Here is a 15,710-nt window from a genome sequence, read left to right on the forward strand (position 1 = left end):
GGGGTATAAATTTACTCACCCGGCGAATAAAAAGCCACTTTCCTTCGCTCTCCGTGCGACTCAGAAGACGGCAGAGTTGATGCAGCAGCGTGACAAGTCGGTGTGCCCCAGCATGGCGGATGTAGCGCTGTGGAGATATGAGTCCAGAGAAAGGAGGGGGAGAGAGGGAGGGAATGAGGGAGGGAGGACGGCTCACAGGAGAAAGGTAAAGGCTCTGGACGTATCAGTCCGGATAGAGAGAGGGAGAAAGAAGGAGGGCCGAAAGGTAGTGGAGCTGGTGTTCACGGCGCTTGTGATTTCAGTGCGATATTGTGAAACCAAACGCATAAAGCAGGCTCCGCTGTTGGCAGGGGTGGGGCGATACCACCGAGTCCCCTCTCGATCCGATACTCATGATTTTAGAGGGGAATGCCGCCGATTTATGTTTAGGGCTCTACAAATCCATAGTTCTTTACTTATATTCATATGAACATGCTGTCATGATTTACCTTCAACGTTGGTCACTGGTTTTCACTGGTTAAGTCCTTCTGTCCAGTGGAGAGCTCATTTCTTTCCATTGTTTACTATTTACTATTGTATATATATAATATACAAGTGTGTTTAACCCTTATGTGGTGTTAATGTTGTTGTTACTCAGTGGTCTGTAGACCCACCACATTATTGTTTTTTTTTAATCAATACAGCCAAAACAATTTATGTAAAAATACCAGATGTTTAAATTATCACAAGTGTCCAGCGTAGGGTTCTCCTTTAGCAGCTGTAGCCAGTCAGCAACCTGTCTATATTGTCCATCCTCACACACACACACACACACACACACACACACACACACACACACACACACACACACACACACAGCAGACCATGTAGGAGGAGAACAGAGTGAAGGACACAGCACGTCCACACTTTTACTCCCCGCGGGTTCAGCCCAACACCACATGTGTAATATAAATGTGTGGGGGGTGAACAGAGTGAAGACCCTGAAAATGGGTTATTTTATATGTTCTTCACAGAAAATGAGTAAAGAATCTGAGACTGAAATAATAATAAATAAAATCATTTCTTCTTTTGGTAGACATTGAAAACGGGTCCCACAGACCTGAGCACTACACAGGGGTTAACTGGACACTGCAGGATTTTCTTGACTCTGAACTTCAGTTTTAGGGTTTAACGTTTATGGAGAAAATGAACGGAAAGCCTCAATAAGATAAGATAAAATAAGATAAGGCTTTATTGTCATTCGCATCACATGTGGTACATGAGGTGGAACGAAATGGTGTACTCAAGGTCCCAGTTAACTCCCAAAAGTAGCACTAAACAATAAATAGTAAGATGCAAATGACAGCAGCATGAAACACAGCAGCATGAGTGCGAGGTAGAAGGTGTACATCTTAATACTGGTGATGTATAAAGTGACAGTCTATATATCCATTCAGCATCTCTAATTTTGTATCTGTAATGAGTACTACTGCTGTCAGTGTCTTTCTGCTGTACAATTTAAAACTGGATTTTATTGCTGCCACTTTCACTGCGTTGCCAGTACAAAACATTCACATCACCAGCTTATTTTCTGTCTTTGATTCTTTCACGTGGAGCAGATGGCTGTTTTTTCAGCCTGAGCGAGGGAGAAATCATCTTGACAGCTTTTTGCCACATGATTATAGATCGGCTGCTGCAACTTGATCCATCCTGCAAGAGCGGACAGAAAAATGCAGGAACATGAGCTCAGTAGTGGTGTTTCTTCTGAAAATTGATCAGCAGCGTTGCTATATGTCCTTGGGGCAGTCATGGGCTGGAGGTTAGGGAACCAGCCCCGTGACCAGTAGTTTGCGGGTTCAATCCCCAGAGCCGACAGTACGTGACCGAGGTGTCCTTGAGCAATGCACCTAACCCTCAAGTGCTTTGCTCTGCTCTGGGCAAGTGTGCTCACTGCCCCCTAGTGTGTATTCACTAGTGTGTATGTGGTGTTTCACTGCACAGATGGGTTAAATGCAGTGGTAACACTGTGGACCTAATAAGGGTCACTAAATGTTAAGTGATACTTTTTTAATCCCACAAACGGGGAAATTCCACCTCCGCATTTAACCCATCAGTGAAGTGAAACACCACATACACACTAGTGAATACACACACACACACACTAGAGGCCAGTGAGCACACTTGCCCGGAGCGGTGGGCAGCCCTATCCACGGCACCCGGGGAGCAATTGGGGGTTAGGTGTCTTGCTCAAGGACACCTCAGTCATGGACTGTCGAAGCAGCACCGGCATCAAACCAGCAACCTTCCGGTCGCAGGGCTAGTTCCTTAACCTCCAGCCAACGACTGCCCAGATAGCAGAGATATTAATTATTGATATGATTGCATCGTCCATACTCCAACTCTGCTTTACTTCTGTGTAAGAGGAAGTGTCGTCTGTCCCTCTCTAGTGGTCTTCTCTCTGTATTGGTAACTTGGACATGATGCTGGTGTAAAGCAGTATCTGTAAGGCCTGCAGTGCATGGCAGCTGTCAGAACATTAGCTTCTTCTGCTCTAATCATTAGTCTTAAAAATGTCCAGCATATTCACTTACAAATGCTGATTAACACTAATTTAATACCGTCTAACAACTAAATTTTTAGTATAATAAGGAAACATTGGGTATGGCACTGATCCAGTACTGGTCATTGGTGTCGGGTGTCATCACAAAATGCTGGAGTAGAAGGTCATTCTATGGAAACGTTCATTATATTACACTTGAAAAACATGTTAGGGTTACAATGTATTGATTTAAGTTATTTGAACAATTACACCTTCCTGAGCCTCAATTTAGCAATATTGGCTATTAAATCAATCATATAGAATTCCAAGCGCCACAGAAGAGCTCGTCCAAGGATCTATGAAGAGAAGCTCGTGGTGAGTCCACTGTGTCTTTCAGTTCTCAGAGATTTTCTCATTCAGCTCATGATACTTTTATTGACGTATAAAGCCCTACATGGGCTCGCTCCTGAGTACCTGCAAGACCTTATTTCCTATTATGAGCCATCATGACTACTCAGATCCCAGAGTGCTCACTTATTAATAGTTCCCAGAATTCAGAAGGTTTCAGCTGGGGGAAGAGCTTTTTCTTATAAAGCCCCCAAACTCTGAAATGATCATCCAGAAACTGTTTGGGACTCAGACACAGTCTCAATCTTCAAATCTAGGCTGAAAACTCACTTGTTCAGTTTAGCTTTTGGTAGCTAATGTTCTCCCTAGATAAAGGCAGCAGATCCAGGGGTCCATGGACACAGGGAATTATAGTAAACTGAGACGCTGGTGCTGTCGTCCCGCTGCTCGCACGCGGTCACTCAGGTTTGTGGACGGTGGAGAGGAGGGATGCCGAACTGTTTCAGAGTGCTGCCGTGTCTGTGTCCTTCTGGTTCTCTCCTCTTAGTTAAGCTGTCATAGGCAGATCTGCTGGAGTCGTTAGCCACACTCTGGAAATGTTTACATCCCCTGTTTTACGTACAAACAGACAGAATAAAACGAATTCCATCTCCCTGCCTTTTTCCGAGCATATGACCGCCCACCTGTCTGGCCGGACACTGAAGGACGACTGACTGTCAAGCCCTCCTACTACCCACTTCAGACCAGCTGCCCACGCCCCAGCCACTCCTAGCTATTCCTACTACTAATACTACTGCTATTAATATTAGTAGTATAATCACTTGTAGGTAGTTTGACCAGAGGATGATGGGTCCCCCCTTGTGAGCCTTGGTTCCTCCAAAGGTTTCTTCCTCAGCTCTGAGGGAGGTTCTCCTTGCCACCGACGCCCCTGACTTGCTCACCTGGGTGTTTTACATTCATGTTAAAACTTTGTCTTTACTGGAATTCTGTGAAGCTGCTTTGTGACAACATCCGTTGTAAGAAGCGCTACAAATACATTTGACTTGATTTGATGATTTCATATGAAGCTTTTAGCCGACGTCACTGGTGTGACCGACTTTATTCTTATGTGACTGTGAAAACATAGAAAACTAATGGATTAAATGACATATTTTAGTGGATGTTCCGTGATTGGCAACTCGTAGTTTTGTAAAATGCATTGTTCATTAAAAATGACCTTTCCTATGTGTTACACCAGTGACGACCAGTAACACCTATCAGTGACTCCTATGGATAGAAACAAAGGGGCACGTTTCTGTAGACTGACCCAAAGAATAAGAATGAACCTGATCTGATTCTGTCACAAATCCAGCCTAAACATAGCACAGAACTGCTTGTCTGTGAACGTCATTCTAAGATCAGTAACCATATAATAATATAATGTGATAACAGTGAGGGTGGGCAGTACAGTGTCTGAGTAGACATGGCACACATTTCAGACTTTTAACTGACTTGGACTTTAGACTAAAGTCCCTTTGCTTTGAGTGACTCCAACCTTAATTATGTTTAATTAAGTTTGGAGTTTTTAACCACCTCAGTGTCACCGCTGGACTGAGAATAGTCCACCAACCACAAATATCCAGCCAACGGCGTCCTGTGGGCAGCGTCCTGTGACCACTGATGAAGGACTAGAGGATGACCAACACAAACTGCAGCAGCAGATGAGCTGTCGACTCTGACTTTACATCTACAAGGTGGGCTGACAAGGTAGGAGTGTCAAATAGAGTGGACAGTGAGTTGACACAGTGTTTAAAACCTCCAGCAGCACTGCTGTGTCTGATCCACTCGTACCAGCACAACACACACTAACACACCACCACCACATCAGTGTTACATGGGGGTCCTGACCACTGAAGAACAGGGTAACAAAGTATCAGAGAAACAGATGGACTATGAATGAAGAGATTAACTTTTTTTTGGTTGATAAACCCACACAGAAGAAAAATAAAAGGCAAGAAAAATGTAGGATATTGGCCCTTTAATATACGATTGGTTTGATTTTGACAAAAGTCTTCAGCTTTGTGCTCCGGCAGACTCAGAGAACATGCAGACTGAAGGAAACGGAACCTTTCAGATATTTCCAGGTTAATTTGCATTATGTTTTAACTGCAAGCCGCAAATAAGCTTAAAAAGTGCCACAGAGGTCGCTGTACAAGATGGTGCAACAGAAGGGTCATCGCTAAGAAAATCAATGTTAGTCTTTTTTACAGGCAGAAAGAGGCGCAACATGAAAAGCCCTTTGTCATAAAGGTCAAAGGTCATGTGATATTTCTGCTTAGGCGGGGGTGAATCAGAAACACGGCGGCGGAGGGCAGACTGGACAGAGCCGGCTTTGTCTCGCCATCCAGAGAGAGAAGAAAGAATCCACAGAGAGAGGGCGAAGGAAAATCGAGAGAGAGAGACAGAAGAACAGACTCCTTCAAGTGTTTGCGAGGAACAGTTACAGCTTCGAGGCGTCCAGTGATTGTGCCCAGTCTTTGGACTGGAGTTGGGAAGAGCCTGGCCTTTAAACAGAGTCTCAAACTGTTGGAGAAACAACACCAAAACATTTCCATTTCCAATGAAAACACTAAACTCTATAATTAAAGGGGCATTCCACAGATTTTTTAAAATTTCAAAATTAAAGGGCCCATTTCATGGAAAAAAACGAATGTTCTTGACGTTTCTGCTTGAAAGAGCTTGATGTTGTATATTGCTGTAAATGCAAATAGTCCATGTATGGAAAGTAAGCAAAAGCAGCCAATTTTGAAATCTATGTTTTTGTGATGTAATAAAAACCGACAGATTTACGTAGACCTTCCTATTCAACCTACGACAGTTTAGCTCCACCCGTTCAGGCTGAAGCTCTGTGTGTTTCATTCTGGGCTGCTTTTTTGAACGAGGCACAAAACTGGGCACACCGTCGTATGCAAACGTTTAAACAAATCTGCTCAAATTCTGTTTTGTTGATTTTCTAAGTCAAAATAAGAGAACACAACCGCTGCCGAGGACACACTTGCATATTTTTTTGCAAATTTTAATACGTCATTTCCACTCATTTGGTGCGTTTGGAAAAATAATCAAATAAAATGTGCCATAACTTTTGCACAGTCCATATTTTATGTTCTGTTTTATCCCGGATTTGTTAAATTTGGTAAATTGAGAGTAATTGCGCATCAAAATGTGCACAAATCAATGAAAGGTTTTGCATGTGATTGTGTAAAAAGAGGTCAAGATAAAGAGAGGTCAGAAGATGGTCATCTGAAAGTGAATTGTGGCTGATTTTGGTAAATAAAACAACAAAAATGTTAAAAGTTTGCCACAATAAAATACAATACAAGAGAAATGTAGCTTATGGGCCCTTTAAGGATTATTTTTAAGGTTAACTCACTGTAAACCCTTCTGATGGCTTATAAAAGCACTCTGATCCTGTACGGGCCATGTTCCGGCTCAGGGCCCCACCCACTTCAGACTAAGTGCACTGTGGGCAGCGTCCTGTGGGCAGTGTCAAGTGACCACTGATGAAGGACTAGAGGATGATCAACACAAACTGCAGCAGCAGATGAGCTGTCGTCTCTGACTTTACATCTACAAGGTGGACCGGCAAAGTAGGAGTGTCTAACAGAGTGGACAGAGAGTGGACACAGTGTTTAAAAACTCCAGCAGCACTGCTGTGTCTGATCCACTCGCACCAGCACAACACACTCTAATACACCACCACCATGCCAGTGTTACTGCAGTGCTGAAAATGATCCACCTCATGAATAGTACCTGCTCTGTGAGGGTCTGTGGAGTTCCTGACCACTGAAGAACAGGGTAAAAGGGGGTAACAAAGTATCAGAGAAACAGATTGACTACAGTCTGTAACTGTAGAACTACAAAGTGCAGCTATACAGTAAGTGGAGCTGATAAAATGGACAGTGAGTGTAGAAACAAGGAGGTGGTCATGGTGCTGTACCTGATCCCCACCCACTTCAGAGTAAGTGCGCTTTACAGTAAGTGCGCTGTGAAGAGTGTCAGTGCGTCTGTGTGTGTTTGTGTGCATTTAAACCTGTGTTATCTTCTCATCCCCTAATCCTGAAGAATTTTTAACCGAGGGTTTCTGATGTCAGTAGCACTCCCTGCAAGACGCTGGACAGTTGCCACATGTATGTTTACTCTAACATTACGCTTCCCTATCACTCGTCATAAATCTGCTGCAGGGCCGGGCTGAACTCGCCCTGTTTGACTGAATTATATTCCAGGGGAGTCATATTATTATATTACATAATGCAGACAAGATACTTGCTGTGTTCTGGTAAATTACATCTGTGTTTTTCACAGTATGACATATTAAAGGGGAAGTTCCGGGGAACGTGGCGTGTGTGCTGGAAAATCTCCCTCCGCTGATGAATCACAGCGTTCGTATGGTTACTTGAAAACCTGACAGGAGTCAAAAACATGAAGCCAGAATCGTCTGCTGGACTAGAGATCAAATGTTTGGTGAGCAGTGACTCTTGAAAGTTATTCCTTTGGAAGATTGACATTTTACTTGAGTAGTATTGGAGCCGAATACATGTGCATTTTAAAGAGAAGAGCCTTCTTTTTACTCCCTACACTTAATTTTAGACCTGAGCTAATTCGCTAAAAACCTTCAAAGGTCCAGTTGCATCGCAAACACTTTATCATACAGACATTTTGAAAAATCAGTGGAATTCCCCATTCCCAGACAAAACACGCAACCTGCTTTGGTGCCTTGTGTCGTTTAAAAGGCATGGCGCAGTGGGCCTGGGTTCAATTCCCCAGCCAGGGTCCTTTCTGTGTGCATGTTCTCCCCACGTCTCCGAGGGTTTCCTACCACAGTCCAAAGACATGGGCCCAAGCCCGTTTCACCAGAAACAGAAAAGCTGACAAGACGGCTGAACAAGAGACCGAAGAAACCCGCAAATGTATTTTCTCTGGTAGAAATTAGGATGGCCACCATATTATCTGCCATTTCAATGTAATATGATCTTTTTCTTCACAACAAGCTTTAAAAATCGGTAACCGTGATGCGGCTGTCTCAGTAGCTATGACGCTAACTTTCCAACTTCAATGGTGCAGCAGTTCCATTCTGGCACCTCAGGCATCAGAATTCCCGTGCCATTTAAGGTGGAACTGGAAAATTTGAACAAGAAGCTGGTGAATTTCTGACTTCAGCTTCATATCACTGAAGAATTAGGGGGGTGATAATAAATAACTGCCCCCCTCTTTGAAGGCGTATGATGCCCTAAATGTAACTAAAGCCCAGCAGTGAGGAGCTGAACTTTCCCCTCCTCTGCTGTCCCTGCAGACGGGCAGGGTCGCCTACAGAGCGGCGCTAGTAGCTGTTAATAATGTGATGTTATTGAGGGTCCCATGTCGTGGGCGAAGATTTCAGCCACTACCTCTTGTAAATTAGTTTGAAGGGGCAAGGAGACGCCTGAAAACAAGGCATAGGGGTAGATATAAGAAATGGAACTGGGCCTTGCAGTAAGGTGAACTGGAGATACTAAATTGGCACTAGGTGTGGGTGTGTGCATCGTCCATTTGATGGACTGGTGGGCTGTCCAGGGTATTTTCTGCCTTCCACCCAGTGAGTGCAGGGATTGGCTCTGGCACCCCCAGTGATACAGGAGGATAAATGTCTTAGATGACGATTGTGTGTGTGTGTGTGTGTGTGTGTCACACACATTTACAACATGACACATTTAAAGGGAAGTTCCAGTGAATATGATGTACCTGTTATAAAATAGAACAAAACCACAGCTCCTTTTTAAAGCTTAAAATAATCTTAAAACCACCTCATAGATTTTCGGCCTCCGAATTAGAAGCATTAATTATTGAGACTGGCTGTATCGACTAACCCAAACAACACTAATGTTTGGTAAAAAAAACTTACTTTAGATGACATTTTTCACTTTTTTTCCCCATTTTTTCCCCTCCATTTGAAAATGCCTGCTAGCCTTTACATAGAGTGAAAACATCATTTTTCCCTTTATCCTGTTAACTTACTATTTTGGAGAGTTTTATAGTGTTGACTCTGTATGACATACTGGTCAATGAAAGTGGGCAGCAGTTTAGAGAAAATCAGGCTTCATTACAGCTACAGCTGTATTTAGCTAAGCTAAAGCACTTCTGCCCCAGTTTATAGATCACAGCGTATCATACAGTGTCTGAAACCACATTATCAAGTTCGAGATTACTGAACCTGGGCAAGCGTTGGACGTTCAGGCAAGCAGTTTGCACAAAGTTTAAGTGACCCTTATTAGTCCCACAACGGGGATATTTCACCTCCGCATTTAACCCATCCGTGAAGTGAAACACCACATACACTCTAGTGAGCACACACACACACACACACACACACACTAGGGGGCAGTGAACACACTTGCCCAGAGCGGTGGGCAGCCCAATCTGCAGCGCCCAGGGAGCAGTTGGGGGTTAGGTGTCTTGGGGATCGAACCTAACCTCCAGCCCATGACTGCCCCATAGCTAATTGGTGGGATATAAACCTCCATTGCTTCTGACAGCTTAAGCGAGCAGCATTTAATGGGAGACTATGAAAACTAAGTGTGTTTGTGTCTGGAAAGCTCTGTTTTAGCCTGGCAGCCACTCTGACCGGTGGCATAGGCCTCACCCATTGCTTATTACTGAACTATGCTATTGGCTTTATCATCATCGACCTCAAAGCTCCAGCTAATCACAGCCCTTACTTCCCTGCCAATAGGTTCCCTCTGGTAGCCGTTAGCGTTGATAGCATGTCCATAAGAATGTATTATAGAGAGCAGCTGGTGTGCTGTGTGCAGTGACCGCAGTTAGAGTGCGTGTGGGAAAGAGGAAACAGGTGACTGTGGAATGCCTCCAGAGGCCAGACTACATTTAGGTTACTGTTGGCATTACAATTATTAGAACAGTGCTCAGACCCTGTCCTGCAGTAGCCGGCACCTGACCGCTCTCCCTCCTAAAACAGACCTTATTGACTGAGCTCTTAAAGGAGAACTTCACTGATTTTTTGCGTAATTAAGTGCTGCAGATGTAAATAAAGTCATTTGTAAGCAATGCTCCGTTCCTGAGAGGATTGTTCACAGTGGTGGTGATGGGAACCAAGCGACAGAAGAGTTTAGTGCTTGAGTCTAAAAGCTCCCTTGCAGAAAGTTATTACGTGAAATGATTATAAATGTACTGCCTGATGTCTGAGACACACTTTTGAGATAAGATTTTGCCCTAATATGTATTTCTAAAAGTTATTTATGGTGGAGGTGCATTTAAAGTTGTACAAAATAATGCAAAACGGTCCTCAAAGAAAGCTTATTTTCAGTTTTCTCTCAACATTACGTATAAAAGCTCAGAAGGCATGTGCAGGTTCACTGGTTCATTGGATAGTAAATAAAATGGCTATTTTGTGTTGTAAACACTGTGACCCCTGGTTCCCATCACCACCACTGTAAAGAAACAGTGAACTATTTATTTGGATTTATTTATACATTTCCCCTTAAAAGGCTGAATAAATAGTGTTTAAGTATGGAAAAGCACTGAAATGCAGATTGCAGGGACTCCAGGCCTGGGGTTCAGAATGACTGAAACACATGTGTGTCCTCTGTGCTACTATAATTAGAAATATAAAGAAAATATGTGGCATGTACCGCTAGTCAGTGACTAGTTGAGTGTTGTCTCTTACAAGAGTTAAAGGGCCCACATTAAAACAGTTTTCAGTTTCATGTGTATTGCAATCATTGTTAAAGTTTCCAAACTCATTTCCTATTTATTCCCGTTTGTTTTGTCCATATGTGGAAACTATGCTGTAAAACAGCCCAGTTTGAATCCATCATGGTTGTGATGTCACAGCCATGAATACATTTACCTTCAGCCTACAGCATCTATAAACATGTAGCCATTCAGAGTGTTTTGATGTGAAGTGGTTCACTATAAAGAAACTTTTCAGTGGTGGTGATAGGAACCAGACGTCAAAATGTGTACAACACAAATGTAGCCGTTTTATTTACTATCCAAACCCACATACGTGTGAACACTTGTGAACCTACATGTGTCTTCTGAGCTTTTATGTATAATGATGATGATAATAAAACAATGGAAAATCTGAAAATATTCCTTTGGGACTATTTGGTCACCAAACACAAACACACTCTCATTAACTCTGAGCTGGACACAAAATAACGCAGTAAACACACACACACACACACACACACACACACACACTGTAACTAAAGAGCAACAACATAACTACATTAAATAACAACATAAACAGTCTGTTTAGCAGGTGGGGGAGGGCCAAGGCTACAACACACTCAACCCCAAAAGTCGCTCTGTGTGAACAAAACATTTTATGAATTATTTATTTGTTTATCTCAGTGTTCGCACCAGATATATCAATGTTCATTCAATATACACTCACTGGCCACTTTATTAGGTACGTTCAGTTGCTTGTTAACACAAATAGCTAATCAGCCAATCACACGGCTGCAACTCAGTGCATTTAGGCATGTAGAGGTGGTCAAGACAACCTGCTGAAGTGCAGACCGAGCATCAGAACGGGGAAGAAAGGGGATTTAAGGGGCTTTGAACGTGGCGTGGTTGTTGGTGCCAGACGGGCTGGTCTGAGTATTTCAGAAACTGCTGATCTGCTGGGATTTTCACGCACAACCATCTCTAGGGTTTACAGAGAACGGTCCAGAAAAGAGAAAATATCCAGTGAGCGGTCAGTTGTGTGGACGAAAATGCTTTGTTGATGTGAGAGGTCAGAGGAGAATGGGCAGACTGATTCCAGATGATAGAAAGGCAGCAGGAACTCAAATAACCAACCAGAATCTCTGAGGAACATTTCCAACACCTTGTTGAAAGTGTGGCACGAAGAATTAAGGCAGTTCTGAAGGCAAAAGGGAGTCCAACCTTTTACTAGTAAGGGGTACCTAATAAAGTGGCCGGTCAGTGTGTGTGTGTGTGTGTGTGTGTGTGTGTGTGTGTGTGTGTGTATATATATATATATATATATATATATATATATACATACACACACACACACACACACACACACACACACATATATGTATATATATATATATATATATATATACTCATATGAAAACCTACTTTACTTTCAAGTCAATGGAACCAGAATTTTTTCCAAGTCATTTTGAACCGTTTCTTTTGGTCCATTCATCATTAAATTTACATACAATGCAAAGTACAACAGGTATTTTCAAATTATTATTATGTCAAAAACCAAAAAATGGAGATACAAGTTTTTCTTCTGACAGCAGCGATATAAGATATATATATATACCTTCAGAATTTTTAAATTATACACTAATATAAATTTATATATATATATATATATATATATATACAAATGTGTTTGTTTAACCATTTCCAAGCGTCTCCTCGAGGAAGCCCAGTATTATATGTAGTTAAAAAGCAGCTCCTGGTAAAATATACTGTATATATAGTATATTTTTGTTTTATTATATTAACAGTAACGGTGTAGAATGTGTGTTCTCTGTACAGGATGTGTTCGCTTTTTGTCTTTTAGAAAATATATCATTTGACCAGGGGTGCCTTAACTGGCCCTTTAGGTCAGTTGTCACTTCTACATGTAGGCGAAGATAAAAGAGGTGTTCAAGCAGTCTCTGTTTACCCCCCTGTGTGTGTGTGTGTGCGTGCGCGTGTGTGTTGATGAGCTAATTTTAGTGCCACTTGTCTGTGTGTATCCATGCTGTTGAGAGGAGGACACTAACTCACAGCTCAGGACAGTAGCTCCTGTATGAACACAGAGCACAGTGGCAGGAACTTCTGTGCACTCGCATGTTTTTCTAGACTGTTTCCTGCTCAGATTAACATGTGAGCAAGTGTTTTAACGGAGACCACAAAGGAAAACCACATTATTTATGCTTTACCCACAATCAAATGAGCCATGTTTATCTTAAAGAGCCAACAGCATTGGGAACTGAACTTGCCTCACTTTATAAAGAGCCAATTTACTACATTTATGTTGCATTTCATGTTTTTCCTCTGCGCTTCGTTCAATTATATGCCTTTGGGATGATGCCGGAGTGGCCAGAAGTGATCATCCGACATGAGCACCTGACCTCACTAACGCTCAATCAAATCCTCACAGCAATGTTCAACATCTGGTGTAAAGGCTTCCCAGAAGAGTAGAGGCTGTTACTGCAGCAAAGACGGACAAACTCCCTAATAATGATACAAGGTTTCATAATAATCAGTACAAAGCTGTGTAACACAGTGATTGAGTTGAAATGATGTGTAGGGCTTAACACACAGTGATAACCCACCCTGAATGAGCACAGACCTCCACTTAGGCCTCGGAGAAGCCGTGTCTGGTAGGATCGGTCTGAAGGTCTGGACGATGCCCTTAATTGAGTCATACTCTGTCATATACCCGTGCTCCTCTGATGAGTCAGCTCAGCTTCTCATTTCTGTGGCTGGCCTGCAGTAATTACAGTATACGGTAAGTATATACTGTGCCACATGCTTTTTTTTCTTCAAACGTACAAAACAAAGAGGAATGATTAACGCAGAAATGTAGACTCGTTATAGAGAGCTATCATTTGCTCTTTTGTTTATAGCTCAGTGTAACTTGCACACAAATTTGCTACCCTATTATTACACACAAGGCCATATTAACCCAGTGGGCTTTAGGGACTGTAGTGCTTAGGAATGGAATCAGGAGAAGCAACTGGAAAATATGCCTGGGTTGATTGAGACTTGGTCCATATAGACAGTGGTGGACAGTAACGGAGTAAATGTAATTGGCTACTGTGCTTAAGTAGTTTTCGTGTATCGGTACTTCATTGAAGTTTTTCCATTTTGGCCGACTTTTTACTTTCACTCCACTTTTCGAAGTCGAATATCGGTAACACTTTATGTGGATGGTCCACTGAAGATTCACTGTTAATGTTCAGCATTTATTTAAGTAACATTCAACTGAACAGCCATTAAACGCCACTGAACTTGAAGTTGAATGCTGCTTAGACATTCGCTAGAGATGCTTTGTAAATGCTCAGTCAGCCTTTCAATATCATTCAATTAAAGATCCATTCATTTCAACTGAACTCGACATTCAGTGTGAAAGAGTTTATTAAATCTAACCCTAACCCTAACCCTAACCCTAACCTCAAAGCAAAACGTACGTCTAACCCTAACCCTAACCCTAACCCTAACCTCAAAGCAAAACGTACGTCTAACCCTAACCCTAACCATAATGTTGTTGATAATCAAGTGAGGATCTCCAGAAAGTTTGTTAACGATTTAAGTAGCGGTAGAGAATCTATAGGGGACCATCCAAATAAAGTGTGACCCAAATATCTGACTTTTTCCTCCACTACATTTGCGAAATTTGACATTCCTTTTGGTTTATGTGTGTATGAAAACATAACATGTCAAAACGAAGCAGGAACACCAATCAGGGCACAGCGGTCACTTTGTTTAGAGCTCGTTTTGGCCTGTTGGTCATACCGACCCAGTGCGAGCATATCTACACTATACTGAGGTCACTTTACCAGGTAAAGCAGGACGGGGTTAATGCAAACACTCACTGACAATCACACATCAAAGAATTAGTGAACAGGTAAAACATATGGGTCTCGACTTTGTGGGTGAATAGAGCACAATTTCTCCTCTGACGTCTCACACCAACAAGGCATTTTCGTCCACACAACTGACCTCAAAGCTCACTGGATGTTTCCTCTTTTTCTGACCGTTCTCTGTAAATCCTAGAGATGGTTGTGTGTGAAAATCCCAGCAGATCAGCAGTTTCTGAAATACTCAGACCAGCCCGTCTGGCACCAACAACCACGCCACGTTCAAAGTCCCTTAAATCCCCTTTCTTCCCCGTTCTGATGCTCAGTCTGCACTTCAGCAAGTTGTCTTGACCACTTCTACATGCCTAAATGCACTGAGTTGCAGCCATGCGATCGGCTGATTAGCTATTTGTGTTAACAAGCAATTGAACAGGCGTACCTAATAAAGTGGCCGGTGAGTGTACATATCTCATGGTTAATGTATATCATAGCAGTTTAGGTGCTCAGCTCTTCTATTTCTGTTCACATGGTTAATATTACAGTATGCAGCCCAAAAGCAGGCTGCTTCAGCAGTGAGCCCCTGCGCCCTCGCTCAGTGGTGTGCATGTGTGTGTGGTCTGAGCGCCAGATCTAAACGTGGCAAAACGGAAAAGCTCCAGTAGCGACTCAGTCAGGATTACGCCTCAGCCATCTTTGGCATGCCAGACATGAGGATGCAGCCATACGGAAGCCTGTCCAGCCTGCAGCGTCCAGGACCACAGGGTGGGAGATAAGTCCATGAGCGCTGGCCCCAGACCGGCTTGTGTTACTCAGCTTTCAGGCCCAGCCTGGCTGTGATAAAATATCGCGCTGGCTGCAGAACTGGCTGGAAGGTCCACGGCGGTAACAGCTGCCTGTGATTGTAGTGCTGCAGCGCCAGCGGCCCACAAAGCCTCTACACTTCTAACCATTACAGGCTCAAAGCTGGCTTTATCACGGCCTATGCGGGTTCAGTCCCAAATCAGAGGCGGTTAACACTCCAACTGGACACGTCACTGAGGGGCTTGCATGCTCAAAAATCTCATATCCATTTTCCCCCTAAAGCTAAAATAATGCGCTTTTCTGGTTTCAATTTTAATATAAGGCGATGTCACACAGAGCATTTGAGTGATCACTGGATTGTTCGTAACTCACTGCTGGTATATATTATAATCATAATTTATTAAAATTATTTATCTGGAGACAAGTTTGACTTTGAGGGTGATACACAGGGGAGGGAGGGAGCGAGGGTG

General features: G+C 42.9%; 1 protein-coding gene across 2 annotated transcripts in view; it reads right to left on the reverse strand.

The window, feature by feature from the left end:
- Nucleotides 1-251, reverse strand: part of sema4d (sema domain, immunoglobulin domain (Ig), transmembrane domain (TM) and short cytoplasmic domain, (semaphorin) 4D) — a 129,026-nt gene extending 128,775 nt beyond the window's left edge. Inside the window, exon 1 of one of the 2 annotated variants that reach the window (XM_017723598.2) lies at nucleotides 20-251. The gene's annotated coding sequence lies outside the window, so the exon portion shown is untranslated. The remainder of the gene's footprint in view (nucleotides 1-19) is intronic. The other variant, XM_017723601.2, reaches the window with a different exon arrangement.
- Between the last annotated feature and the right edge of the window lie 15,459 nt (nucleotides 252-15,710).

Source organism: Pygocentrus nattereri, chromosome 16 (assembly GCF_015220715.1).
Source record: "Pygocentrus nattereri isolate fPygNat1 chromosome 16, fPygNat1.pri, whole genome shotgun sequence".
NCBI classification, from domain to species: domain Eukaryota; kingdom Metazoa; phylum Chordata; class Actinopteri; order Characiformes; family Serrasalmidae; genus Pygocentrus; species Pygocentrus nattereri.